Source organism: Octodon degus, unplaced genomic scaffold (genome assembly GCF_000260255.1).
Source record: "Octodon degus isolate 3935 unplaced genomic scaffold, OctDeg1.0 scaffold00136, whole genome shotgun sequence".
NCBI lineage: Eukaryota > Metazoa > Chordata > Mammalia > Rodentia > Octodontidae > Octodon > Octodon degus.
This window is the reverse complement of record NW_004524712.1, coordinates 2,493,921-2,507,657: the sequence shown is the minus strand read 5'-3', so window position 1 is coordinate 2,507,657 and position 13,737 is coordinate 2,493,921. Positions and strand designations below refer to the sequence as shown.

Here is a 13,737-nt window from a genome sequence, read left to right as displayed (position 1 = left end):
AGTGGGACGAGGATGGAGAGCAGGCTGCGCCAGCCGAGAAGGCCTGTGGAAGCCACAGGAAGATTCAGCGCTTATCCTTGGTACACTCCTGGAAGCCATGAATTCCTGCCTAAGAAGACAGGCTTTTGCCTTGTCCTGGGAACTGCTGAACGCAGGGGCACCCTCGGTGCCAGCAGACCCTTGGGAGTCTGTCCACACCACTCACTTGTTCTTAGGCAGCACCAGGTGTAATTGTCCTGGCGACTTTCCTGTGTCAGAAGCGTTTGAAAGGAGGCGATCCTTTAAAGGAGGTGACCTTGTCCTGGGAGATAGCACAGTGGCATAAGTACCTGCCTGGCAAGTGTGAGGTCCCCAGTTCGATCCTTGGTACAAAAAAAGAAAGGAAGGGGGGCCTGGCCCTAGCTCAGGCCTTTAAGTGGCTGCTTCCACAAAGCTGTCAGCCTCAGGTTGCTGGAGTTCGAACCTCACGCCTCTCCCGCTGGCCAAAAGTGCCCTGAAGGCATTAGAGCAACAACAACAACAACAACAACAAAATCCTTATAAAGGGGCCAGGGAGATGGCTCAGTGGAATAAGTGCTTCCCTGGCAAGCACAAGGGCCTGAGTTCAATCCTTGGTTCTGCAAAAAAAAAAAAAAAAAAAAAGAAAGGAAGGAAGAAAAGAAAGAAAGAAAGAAAGGTGGAGTCCTCAGACAGCTGGTGCAGCAATGTCTGAAACATCCTCTTGGCCTCAATCATGGCTCATGGTCTGGTCACCAGCAGTCTGAACCTCAAACCTGGGGAGTGCCTCAGAGTGAAGGTGAGGTGGCCCCCGACGCCAAGAGCTTCATGCTGAACCTGGGCAAAGACAGCCACAACCTGTGCCTGCACTTCAACCCTCACTTCAATGTGCACAGGGACGCCAACATCATGGTGTGCAACAGCAAGGACGGTGGTGCCTGCGGGGCGGAGCACTGTGAGCCGGCCCTCCCCTTCCAGCCTGGGAACGTGGTGGAGGTCTGCGTCTCCTCTGACTAGGCTGACTTGACTGTCACACTGCCAGATGGACACCAATTCAAGTTCCCCAACCCGCTCAGCCTGGAGGCCATCAACTACTTGGCAGCTTATGGTGACTTCAAGATCAAATGTGTGGCCTTTGAGTGAAGCCTCCCAGCCCATTGTCACCAATAAAGGCAGCTGCCTCTGCTCCCCCTGAATGAAAGAAAGAAAGAAAGAAAGAAAGAAAGAAAGAAAGAAAGGTGACCCCTCCGGATCACCCTTGGTTGGTTTGTGAGGCCTCATTATAATTCTTTCCCCTTTGGTTTCAGCTTATTTTTGTAGGTTCTCAGAAGAATGGACACAATCAACACTTGCCGTGATGGAAGAGATCCACACTCTTGGCATCACCAACAATATCGTGCACTGGACTTCGACTACAGAAAAGTTCTCTGCGGGTTGGAATATAAAGAATGAGAAGGCACATTCTTTGGCCCCAAATTGCTCATGTGTGGCCTTAAGGGAGAAAAGGAAGACCAGTAACCCAAGGTAATGTCCGCAAGTATCTAGGAAAATCTTTTTTTGAGTATTGTCTGTCTGTGCTGTCTTTCTTTCCCGTACCCAGAGAGCAGTTATCACGTGGTCTTGGGGGCTGCTGCTTCCCTCGCTTCACCCGCAGACTGAACTTTTTTATTTTTTATGTATTTGGTACAGGGTCTCACTACGCAGCTCCAACTCACAGAGATCCTCCTGTTTTCAGCCTCCCTAGTGCTGGGACTACAGGCACGCACCACCACGCCCAGACTTGGTGCAGTCTCAGCGTACTTGGGGCTGGGGCCGGCGAGCTGCATGGTGCCAGGGATCCACCTCGGTCCCTGCTCTTGCCTAAACATGTGCTTAATTTGCTGAGCTATGTCACTAGTGGGAGATTTAGCTTCTTAAAGCAGCTCCGTGTTTTTCGCTCCTTTGTGTAAAATCCATATATATATTAGGGAAGGGTCTACAGGGTGTTTAAGGTCTCACTACTAGATTGGACTCATAGTGATCTGCCTGTTTACAGTCTCCCAAGAACTGGATTACAGGTGCCCGCCACCACACCCAGTCTCTGTGGGAAATCCTTGACACTCACCTCAGTAGCTACCCCATAACAGGTGCACAGTAAATGTGAGCAAGATCAGTACATGAATGGTAAAGATGCTAAAGTTCTCCTGGCAGCTCAAAAGACAGAAGGGTCTCCATGGGACCCAGTGGTCAGGAAAATTTGTCAAAGGCAGCCAGCCAGGCACCTCCTCTATGCCTAACTTTTAGGGGTAGGAGATGAGAACCAATATAATGCAGTTGGAAAGTGGTGAGCTGGTTAGAAGAAACTCATAGTCAAGCTCCAAATAACGTTTTCCAGGTGGCAGTCCCTGGCATCTGCTCTCAGGCTTGAAACACAATGAGTTTCAGGACAAATGGCCACTGAATTGTTTTAATTTGTGACCAGGTTCTGGGTCACAGGGATGCTGGTCCCACCCTGGGTGTTCTCTTGGGTGTTGGAGCAGTAGATGATTCTCTGGTTTTTCTGGAGCTTCCAGGATTCTACTCTCTCTCCTGGAGACCACGCCCCCTTCTGAGTCAGTCTCTTTCCCCCTTGCTCAAATTAAAACATCTAATTTTAGACACTTCCTGATTACTCCTAGCTGGGTCTCATTAGCAGCCTGAAAACTGTTGGAACCTCAGCTGGAGAAGCAACAACTTTCATTGGTCTTCGTCTGGTTTCCATCTCCATATTGTTGTTGATGTTGGCTGACTTGAAGCAAAGCGAAATAAACTCCCTCCAAAGACAGTGGCCCACAGGACGCGGGCCGAGCGCCCGCAGCAGTGGTGAGGGGTGGAGGAACAGTTGTCCGAGGGAACATGAGCACCGCTGGTGGGGGGAGGGGCACATGTTTTGCTCGTAATACGTCTGGTAAGTGCACAGGTGTTTATTTTCATTTATATATTCGTTCAGCGTTTAATGATCCCTTAGCATATACCAGACTCTGAGCTACAGCCATACCCCAGCCTGTAAGAATACAAAGCACTCAGTGACTGCTTCCTGCTAGTGGACAACTCACCGCAAGGTATGCACAGTACACAAGTACATGACCGCCAACCATTGTGAGCTGTGTAGAGGTGTCCAAGGGACAGCACAGCAGAAGAACAACAACGAACCTTTATAGGGTGCTACTTTCCAAGTTTACTCAGTGTTCAGGAGAACCTTATGAACTCTGCAGAGTTGGAGGCAGCAAGCAGGAATCAGAAAGGGATGGCCTTCCAGAAAGGCACAAGGGCGTGTGCTGTATGCAAATGGAGTTGAATTGTCACACCATGCCGTTTTCCTCTGTCACAGAAAATGGATTTCTGTAAATATCTTGCAGTTGGCTATATCTGTGGATTAGAATCCAAACATCTCCAAGGTATTTTGTTCAACTGAAAATATCCATCAATATTCATGGTCCTTCTGCTGAGCTTGCATCTTATTCAACAAGATCGTGGCTGGGGACCTCTTAAGCCTCCTACTCTCACTGTCAGCATTTCTCTTTCTTGTCCCTCCTCCTGCTGTCCCTAGTTTGTAGCACATTCAGCTTGTGGCCTCTTGACACTGCTTTTCTCCTCCATCAACATAGCTCATTTCTGCATGAAATGGATCATCATGTACTCCTTTATCTCTTTCAGCTACAGTCATCCTGGGACTGTTGCTGAGCAGGATCTGTAGCTAAAGATTTCTTCCAGAAATGCAAGATAAATCAGCAGCTGTCAGTGTCCATCTGCACATGGCCGGACACCGCAGAGCTCAGCCTCCCCTTACGTCTGGCAGTTTGGTCCTAAAATCAGGTTAATGTAAGATCTAAGCAGCAGACTTAAATGGTACTCAAATCTCAGTGGGGAAGTTGTTGGCATAATTTGAGTCAGAATGGAAGTCCTGGGATACTGGAGAGAAGTAATCCTGGAAAGCCATTCAAGTCCCCTTGGTGACTTTTCCTGTCCCCAGTCAGATGGCACAAGAACCATGGTACTTCTGACTTTCACTACCACTCATCAACAATTTGAGGCTCCTTCTTGGTCTCAAGCTCAAGGAAACATGGTTTTTCCCTTTCTTCTGCATGTCCCTTGTCCTAAGTCATAGTAAGAAGAGACATGCCGGGCCCTCCCTGGCCTACAGCATGGGAGTCAGGAGTGCTGATCTGGTCACAGAGGAGAAAGGACGGTGCTGCTCAGGGACACCAGCTTCCCTCCTGCCAGAGTCTTGGCTCCAAAGAACGATCCTCTCCAGAGTACTTGAGGCCTAGAGTCTTTTTAAAATGGAAACAAGAGACTCATAAATCCCCAAGCCAAACTCCCTTGGAAGCTCCTGGCTCGGTGCTTGGCTCCTGGGCTTCCTGCCACAAGGAGCGTCTCCCAAGCTGCCCTCCCAGCCGACTTGACAGGCAGACTTCTGCTGTGCCTGGTCTGAGCCTCGCCTGTGCGAGCTGCCGTGGGGGTGCACCTCCGGGCTGACTAGGTGAGCATCTCTGAGCACGTTTCATGAAACTTGGGGTAGCTGGGCCCAGAGACACTGAGCCAGCATATTAGGGGCAGGGCTGGCAGACTAGGTTTGGGGAAGTCCCTGATAATCATTAGTTCTACCCACGGAGTTCTGCAGCAATCTCTCTCTAGTTCCCTTTACTTAAGCAGAGGCAACAATACTAAGGTCTGTTCTGTTTCTTGTGGGCCCCTTTTCAGGGCGTTGACACCCTAGCTTCATCCAGCTGCCCAGGATTCTGTCTCTCTCTGGTTCCTGGCCCCTCCTCCAGGCTTCCTTTTCTAATCAGCCTTGTCCTTGGTCTAGAGGCCACAGGCAGGGACCCCCAGGTGCAGCCTGTGTGAGGCTACGGGAATCAGCTCTGCACCTACAGATAGATCTGTCAAGAGAGCTTTAGGTTTTGTAATTAGGAGGGCCAGCTGGCCTCGTAGGCCCTCTGCCCTACCCCCAGGCTGGCTCATAGCTTGAGGGAACCAAGAGAAAAAGGGAAGGAAGACAGGCCGAATGGACCACCCATTCCTGCCAACACTTTGCCTGTGTTCTACAATTCGCCGTGCGCCATATCTTTCTCCTCCTCCCTTTTCCCTTTTTTCCTCTTCCTTTGGTGTGTAGTGTTGGGGATTGAAACAGGGCATTTGGCTTGCACTACATTTCCAGTCCTTTTAACATTTCTAAATCTGGTGATAAGGTCTTGCTAGTCTGTAAAGTTGCCCAAGCTGGGCTTGCACTTGTACCCCTCTGGCACCAGTCTCCCAGACTGCTGAGGGTATAGGTGTGCACCATCATGCCCAGCTCAGCTGCCTGCTGCTCAGATACTGCAGTTTTAGGTCTGTAAGTGTCCTCAGGACTTTTAACAGAATATTTCTAGTGGAAAAATGCGATCCCTAAAATGGGAAGAGGAGTAGAGTTTCTTTCCCTTGTGTTTTGGCAAGTCATTCATGTGCCTGAAACTGAAGCCCAGAACTGGAGGCCACCAAGAGCCCCTGGGGTCCCCTCATGCTCAGGCCTCAGCTTGTAAGGGTCGTGAACAGGTTCTTCTCCTTAGTTGTTCCATGGGAATAGAGAAAACTTCTGCTTTTGAGGCCAGGCTGGATAAATAACAGGAAAGGACCAGTGACTGCCAGGAGTAACTCACAGCAGCATTGGAGGAGTCTTAGAGTCCAATGGGACTTGGTGGCAGAGCTTTGATTAAACATGGCAATGCTTAGGAAAGGTTACTGGCCTCTAGGGGACACAAGGCTGATAGAATCAGAGGAGACGGCTGTGACAAAGACAAACAGGTCCTGCCAGGACCTCTCTCAGGCTAATTCAGACCAAGTCAGCGTTGGTGGGCACAGACCTCTCTGGAAGTGTTCCTTGATTACTGGGGACAATCCAAAGCCTCTCTAGTGCTCCCTCTCCCTGTCTGCTTGTTGCTATCACCTGGTGTGTCTGCAACCCTTGGGGTCTTACGCTGTCCATAGGCATTCCCACCCCAACCCTCATGGGGATCCAATTACTGAACCCTCCAGGAAAGTTTAGTTGACTATGTCAACTAAACAGGAGCAAGGCCCAGGGCTTGCTTAGAGGAAGCAGGGGAGGAGACAAGAGTTGATGCTTGCTTTGTTTTCCAAATTAGAGACCTCTTATTGAGCTGGGAGCAGAGGCTGGAACTTAGGGATCATGAGTCTGCGTAGGTTTGTTTACTAGGGCGTCCCCTCTCTTTCCAGTCTTCCTGGAAGGAAGGCTTAGGGCAGATGGGCTTTGGGGCCTGCCTCACTTGTAATCTTCTGGGCCTTTGGTGTCTCGGAACACAGGTGGGCCTCCCCGGGCGTGGTAGGCAGCCTGATAGCACTCCCAGCAGAATGTGTGTGTGTGTTTGTGTGTGTGCACGCGCATGCACACAATCAGGTGTCAATGGTTGGTCCTGAGTGCCTCCCTGGGGGGGGCCCTCGGCTAGTTCTGTGCCCCTGGGTATGTGGGAGATGCTGTCAATCAGGAGCTCCACCTGCTGCCAGGAAGACGAGCCTGCCACACTCACGGTGTGTGATTTAAAGAAGCTGGAAAGTGCCTCAGTCGTGCTGTCCCTGCAGGCCTCAGACGCTACCTCCTTGATGGTGTGGCCTGCCTTAGGTTTGCCACCTCTGAGCTAGGGGCTCGACTCCTAGGCTAGGTGCTAGAGCAGACAATTTTATAGCTCAGGACAACTGAGTCACATATTCAAGGTCAAACAGTTGGATCTGGGCAGAATTGGGTTTCAGCCTAGGTTTATTTGTCTCTAAGGCATAGGTTGCCCCTCACAAGCTAGAAAGCAAAATTAAGGTGAAGGGCAGAGGCTGCAGGATGTAGTGGAGGTGAGGGAGCTGGTTTCCCTGGCTTTTTCTCTCTAAGGAAATAGTGTGAGGAGAACCATGAAGTGCCTGGAGGGTTCAGCATTTGCCTCTTGGTTTGCTTTTGAAGTGTGAAGACTGGCATTTCCAGTACCTCCTCTCGACCACCCTCTCATTCCTGGCCTCTGCCTTCCTGGAGGGCTCAACAGTTGCCCTTACTAAGTGCCTGCTTCAAGCCAGGTCTATCCTGTGCACACGAGTTAACTTGTTTAGAGAAGTGAGCTCATTGTTTTGATCACAGGAGGGGACACTGGAGCAGAGATGCCTTGGTCACCAGGCAGATCTGCCTCTATATGCTAACCACTGGGCCTAACGGCTCTGAGGGGAGTGCTTCCAGCCCACCCAACTCCCACCCTACTGCCCCTCCAAAGAGATCTAAGAAAAGTAGAAATGGATGGGAAGGTAGGACCACCATCTTCTGGCCCTATAGACCAGAAAAGTCAGGCTCAAGCTGACTGTGATCTGGAGACCCCTTCCTCTTCCTTGTCACCTATGGGATCTGGTGGCAGGAGTACACTGGGTGCCAGGAAGTCAGGGTCCCAAGATCCCTTAGTGCATCACAGCAGGGCCCGCCCATCCTGCAGCAGCTCTGGGGCTGGACTCCACCTTACTTAGGCAGGGTAAGTACTGTTGCCAGGACAGTCTAGTGAGGTCCTTACATAGCGGTCTGGCTTCAGCTCCTGTCCCCAGATCCCCGTCCTATAACCCCCTGTATCCCATGGGCCACTCTTTCCCAGGAAGGGGTGATCCTTTTGCTGCCTGGCCGCTCTGGGCGAGGCTCTCTGGGATCAGGGCTGTGGCAGTGGCTGTAGTAGGGTGTGGAAGGGGAAGGGATGTGCACGGTTCCCTTGCACACTGAGGCTCTAGTGCAAGTAACCTAGTCTCCTCAGAAACACCTGGCTTCCCTTCTCCAACTCTGTCCCTCCAGCTGTATGTTTACCAGGTGCAAGCAATAATGTTGTAGAGTAGAGCCCCACGCTACAGGTGCAGGAAACCCCACAGGAGAGTGAGTTGCAAACCCAGGAGGTCAGGACCCTTCTGATGTGCCATCCTCATAGACGAGACTTTCTCCACCCTCACAAGCCAGACTTGAATTACTGCTGAGGCCAGGTGGAGCTGGGAGGCTGCTGGCTGGCTTCCTTCACACAAACAGTAGCAGGAAATGCAGCTGGTTGTGTATAAGCTGAAGCTTGTTACAGACCTGGAAGCTTCCCACTCGGGACTCAGAGCAGAGAACATTCGGGGAGGAAAATCATGTGTGAGCAGTTACTGCTGTTGCCCACCCCTCTGGACCTGCTCTGCTGCCCTCCCCTCCACCCTGCGGGAGCCCAACATGGCCAGCTGCAGACACATCAGCCTCTCATTATGTCCTCTGGGGTTCTGCACAACCAGGTCCTAGGGCACAGGGCAGAGTGTGTGTGGCAAGCTGGGATTTGGTTGTTCTTAGGGTGCCAGGACAGCATGCTAAGATGCAGAAAGGCCACAGAAGGTACACTGGGCCACTTGCCATGTGCTGCAGCTGGGCAGGGAGTGAACCCCTGTCAGGTGTAGGCCTGAAGTGGACTGACCCTCTGCAGGGTCAGGGGAAGAAGGTGAGGAGGTCAGGAAAGCTGCTGCGGGATGAGCAATGAGCAATGGGTGCACGTCCTGTTTGGGCATTAAAGGGTTATGCAAATACATGCAAACCAGCCTGTTATTGTATCTCGGTCAATAGCCAGACATTTTTCATGTTTGACCCGTAGCTTTGGTCTCCTAGAGCCCAGCAGGTCACCAGGTGGGAGGGGGAGACCTTAGCTTTAGAGGAGGGTGGGAAGGGGAGAGTCGTCACTTTCCTCTGCTCGGTAGCTGTCCTGCGCGAAAAGGGGCTGCCCAGCAGCAGCAGCAGCTGCGGTACTGACAGGGCCTAACTGGTGTGGCGGGGGCAGCAGGGGGAGGGAGGCTGTGCTGGGCCTGATGGATGGGCCCTGGCAGCAGCTTTAGCCACCCTGCTGGGAGCCGGGCAAGCTTGAGCAGCGGGGTCAGACGGAGGGCGATGGGAGGTGGGTGCCAGGGTCTTTCCCAGCAGAGGGGCTGGGGGAAGGGAAGGAGAACAGGTCCCGCGTGGGAAGGAGAGGAGGGTCCGCTCTGGGGTACCAGCTTGAGTCCCACCTCCGTCCTCCCAGAGGCTCAAGTTCCTGTACTCTGAGTATTCGGCAAAGGACAGGGCAGGATGGAGACGGACTGTGGCTCACAGGCAGAGTGCATGTCGCTGTGCTTGTCACCAGCCTGCAGTGTACCCCAAATGCACACTCCCACTCTCGTGCATACTTACACACCGTACTCCCTGGTGCTCATATCCACTTGCACACTCATACACTAACGCATGCCACTTGCACACTCCACACACTCGTAGTTACATACTCCATACATGTTCATCCTCAGACCTACATTCACTCTCCACACACTTCCTTCTTTCCATTATAAAAGGAAGTTAATTTCCGCTTAAACACCTGATGTGTCAGAATTAACATTTTTGAAAGCAAATAATGTCTCTCCTCCCACCTTTTTCTTCAGTGTCTCCAAATGTGTATTGCTGGGATTCCTTCTTGCCCAGAGTCCCAGAAAGCTCACACCATCCTGCGCAAGCCCCACACCCCCTCCTTTCTTACATAGCTAAGCACATTGGAGTAGGAATGGTGTGTGATGGCACATACTTGTCCCTTTCTGTCTTTTTTGTTTTGTGGTTACAAAGCTGGGAGCCAGCTGCCTATCCTTGGAGGCTACTATCCCCAGCAACAGATGGTTGTCCACTTATCTCAGGGCGTGCCAACCCTTGGTGAAGTCTGTGTGTGTGTGTCTGACCCAGATGTGGGCCTGGAGCATGCGGTTGGGGACTGCTGGAAATAGCTGCCATACAACCTTGAGTGGGCTGGAGAACCTTATTGGACCAAGGCGAATGCTTTCTGGGACCTGGGGAGAAGGGGTCCAGGCACTGTGATGGGGCCAGGGCCAGTGACAGCTTGTCAACCCTGCTGCCTTCTCACTTCATAAATTTCCCCACCACTGCCTGGCATACCTTGAGTTTGACCTGGGAGCAAAGTTCTTTCTTTGTCTCCTAATAAACAGCCTTGGGTGGTTGGCCTCCAGCTGTTCTGTGGCCTTACCCCCACCCCAAGAGGCACTTTCTCCTGGGGAAGTCTCATTAAGGAGCAGCTTGGGGCCAAGGAGGCTCTGGCGGGTCACCTCTGTCCTAATTAGAACAATCATCTCTGTCTGGCATGATGACCATGCTCCTCATTGCAAGCCTGTCTGGGCACAGGCCCTAGAAGCTGCTGGACAGTGCTGGCCCTGTTTCCTCACACTGAGCAGGGCATTCCTCCCCTGTGGTCATTATTGAGGAGCAGCCGTGCATGGGGTAGGTGGGGGTATAGTCTCTTCAGGGCCCTCACAGAGGCAGGTGGGTACTAAAGGGCCAGACCCAGGTATAGTGCGCCTCTTGGCGCCACATCCCTGAAAGCCAGCACTGGCCTCCCTCGTGCAGAAATTGCCTTCCTCCTGTGTCTGCCCAGAGGAGTGCTGGCAGCTCAGCTTGACCTGGGATAGTCCTCCGTGTGAAGCGCTGCTATTTTCTGGTACAGCTCTCTTCCTTTCTCAAATTTGTGCAAACCCTGACCTGAATGAGAAAAACCTTCTGATGAAACTTGGGATATTCTTTGCAGGTAGATTTCCCCCTGACATTTGAGTGGGAGATTGACTCTCAGGCACTTTCTTATGAGGCTCTCCATCCTACGTAGACTTTAGGCTGCAAAATCCCAAGTTCTTTTCACCTCTTCCTTCTAGGAACTGTTCCATGGTGGCTAAGAGTTAGCAATGTGCAGTCAGACAGGCCCAGACCCAAATCCTGGGGCTGTCCCCTACAGTGGGCGGGACAGGAGAAGAGTCTAAATCTCTCTCGGCTGGTGCATTTTGGGGAACAAGCGTGATGACAGTGCTACGACCCAAGGTTGCTGTGAGTAGTGCAGGAATGGATGCATATAATGCATGCAACATTAGCCATTCTTATTCTTTGTGTGCGTGTGGCTGGCTCAGCCCAGCCAGGGGGCGGGGCTGGTGAGGAATGTGGTGCAGGGGATTGAACTGGGGTCCCTGCGCTTGCCTGCCTGCCGAAGCTTGCCTAACCAGACACTTTAGAGTACTGAGCAATCTCACCTAGCTATTCTTATTCTAAGGACAAACATTTGCATGAAGGAGGATTTGGGGGTTCTACGTTGGATGGGAATTATGCACTTAACCCCCTTTTTTGGGGGATGCAAATTATTTTATTTTTAAACTTCTAAACTTTGAAAACAAGGTAGCTGAGGTTAAATAATAGAACTTTCCAAAGCTAAGTGTGCTCACTGGAACTCAGCTTTTCTGCATGAAATACTAAAAGAACTTCCTGAAACTCCTAAGTGGAAACAAGACTGTCCTGACGACCTGACTATGTGAGCTGAGCCTTCTCAGTTGTAGTGTTCCTTTTTCTCCTTGGCAAGGGCTCAGGGACCTCCGCTCACTTCTAGGTGCACACGGCCCCCTCCCCTCTGAAGGTCTCCTGGGAGGCGGACACCACGTACAGGAAGCCATCCTCACCTTTCTCACTCTTGTACACCTCCGAAATGGGTGTGGACTCACTCACCATGCTGTGGCCGTTCACCAGATGGAAGGAGGCCTGGTTGGCGCTGAGATGACCTTGATGAGCTCACCCATGTTGATGTGGTCGGGGACCAGGAACTTTGTCTTGTCTAAGACAGGCAGCTGCTTCTCGCCCTTGTATCGCTCTCTGATCACCGGATCTTGGTGGAGTGCTGCTCGCAGATGAGCCACACGTCTTCTACTTTTTGTTTGAAGGTGCAGTGCTGCCTGAAGGTCCTTTCTGATGGCACTGTGCTGGGTGGCTCTGGATCCAGTGACAGCAACTTCCCTTCCACTTTTCCCTTTTGCTACCATGTAGAAGAGTTCCAAAACAACTCAGAAAGTCTGGAGTGGGAAGAGGAACTAAGTGGCCAATTGTAGGGATGGGAAGTGTGCTTCTTAAACATGTCCTTTTGACTCTTTCATTCTATGTTTACATCGTATAAGACCATAAAAAACGTACAAAATCACTTTCAGTTCTGAGGAGCCTAAGGCACAAGTCTTTTTGTCATTCCAGATCTGGGTTTATCTCATACCAGCCACCCCTACCATGGACCCCCAAGGGATCAAAGCCATGTCCCTGAGGTGCACGGAGGGTAAGGCTAGTGGCACCTCTGGCTGGTCCCACCTCCAAAAAAGATTGGTATTGACACTGCCACTGGCACGGGGAGGGTCTGAGGATGATGGTGAAGCTGCTCATTCAAAACAGACAGGCCCAGACGAAGCTGATATTTTCTTCTATGCTGATTGTCAGTGCCCCAAAGAGCTATCAAGAGACAGAAGGAAAGGGAAAAAGTGAAACACAAAACCTCACTGGTGATGAGACTGCCGACATTGCCTGATGTGTGCAGCGCCAATCTTGGTCAGAGAACTGTCTGGAACCAGTAAAGAGATCCTGAGGACAACTGTGTAGACCATGGACTGTGACATACTGATGGCTGCCACCCTCATGACACCACAGATGACACAAGAGTGATGCTGCTTAACACCCAGCCGCTGCAGAGGAAAACACTTCAGTAAAGTATTAGCTGATAACCCTAAAATAGAAAGCACAGAGTGATAAACTCCTTCACCCTCCACCCCTTTTTTGTAGTGCTGGGGATTCCACTCATGGCCTTCACACTAAGTGACATCTCCAGCCCATTTTTAATTAATTTTTTTTTAAAGATGGTCTTACAAGTTGCTAAGTTGACCAGACTGGGCTCCACTTGCAGTTCTTCTGCCTCAGCCTCCCAAAATACTGGGGTTACAGACCTGTGCTACCATGCTGAGCTACAAGCCTTCTTTTAAACAAATATTTGTAGATATTTCACATGTTTGCAGTTACATTCATCTTCAAGAATTGCTACATATACACATGACATCTTGATCAGTTTTACCCTCCTTTCCACTTCTATAGATCTTCTGGCATCTGGCTACTGAGTTAGGTGGAGGGCTGTGAAGGCTTCTCAGGAGGAGGAAAAGGTGCTAAGGTCCAGGACAGCAGGCTCAGGCCAAGGTCATGTGCATCTGTCTGGCGTGAATTCCCCGGCTTTCTGCCTGACGACCTTGTCTTAGCCATTCAGCTCTGACCTGGACCCACACTGTCACCATTTGTGTTGTGAGTGCCACTGTGCTGGCGGGACAGGAAGGTGCAGCCCCATGTGGAGGCCACCTCAGCTGGGAGCTCTCCAGCTGCCACTGCCCTTCCCTGCAGGCTTTCTCTCTTGCTAAGAGTCTGTCCTTTCCTTCAGGTCCCATGAAGTCCTTTTTTTAAATTTATTTGTGTGTGTGTGTGTGTGTGTGTGTGGCCAGCTCAGCCCACCAGGGGGCGAGGCTGGCTGGCTTGTGGTGCTGGGGGATTGAACCGTGGTCCCTGTGCTTTGCTAAACTTGTTCTAGTAGTGTTTTTTTGGTTTTTTTTTGCTCGGAATGCCTTGAAGGCATGACTGGCTGTATTGTGTTGTGGGGATCGGAACCCAAGCAACCTGAGCCTGACTGCTTTGTTGAAGCAGCCACTTAAAGAACTGAGCTACGGGGCAGGCCCCCTAAACTTGTTCTAAGTAGGTGCTTTAGACCACTGAGCCATCTCACCAGCCCCCCCATGAAGTCCTAATTGTTCCTGCTCAGAATTCCATCTGTTACAGTGTGTTGGTCATTCCTCTATTCCATTCTGTTCTTCCACTCTTTTGATACCGTATTTTCTTTTTTTTTTTTTTTT

At 51.1% G+C, this 13,737-nt stretch overlaps 2 pseudogenes across 1 annotated transcript; one reads left to right on the top strand and one right to left on the bottom strand.

The window, feature by feature from the left end:
- Positions 1–689: 689 nt before the first annotated feature.
- LOC101582246 lies at positions 690–1,193 on the top strand (annotated as a pseudogene). Its single transcript, XR_192755.2, has one exon. The product of XR_192755.2 is annotated as a galectin-1-like (transcript).
- Positions 1,194–11,422: 10,229 nt separating this feature from the next.
- The window catches only part of LOC101578439, a 6,131-nt pseudogene continuing 3,816 nt past the window's right edge, over positions 11,423–13,737 (bottom strand).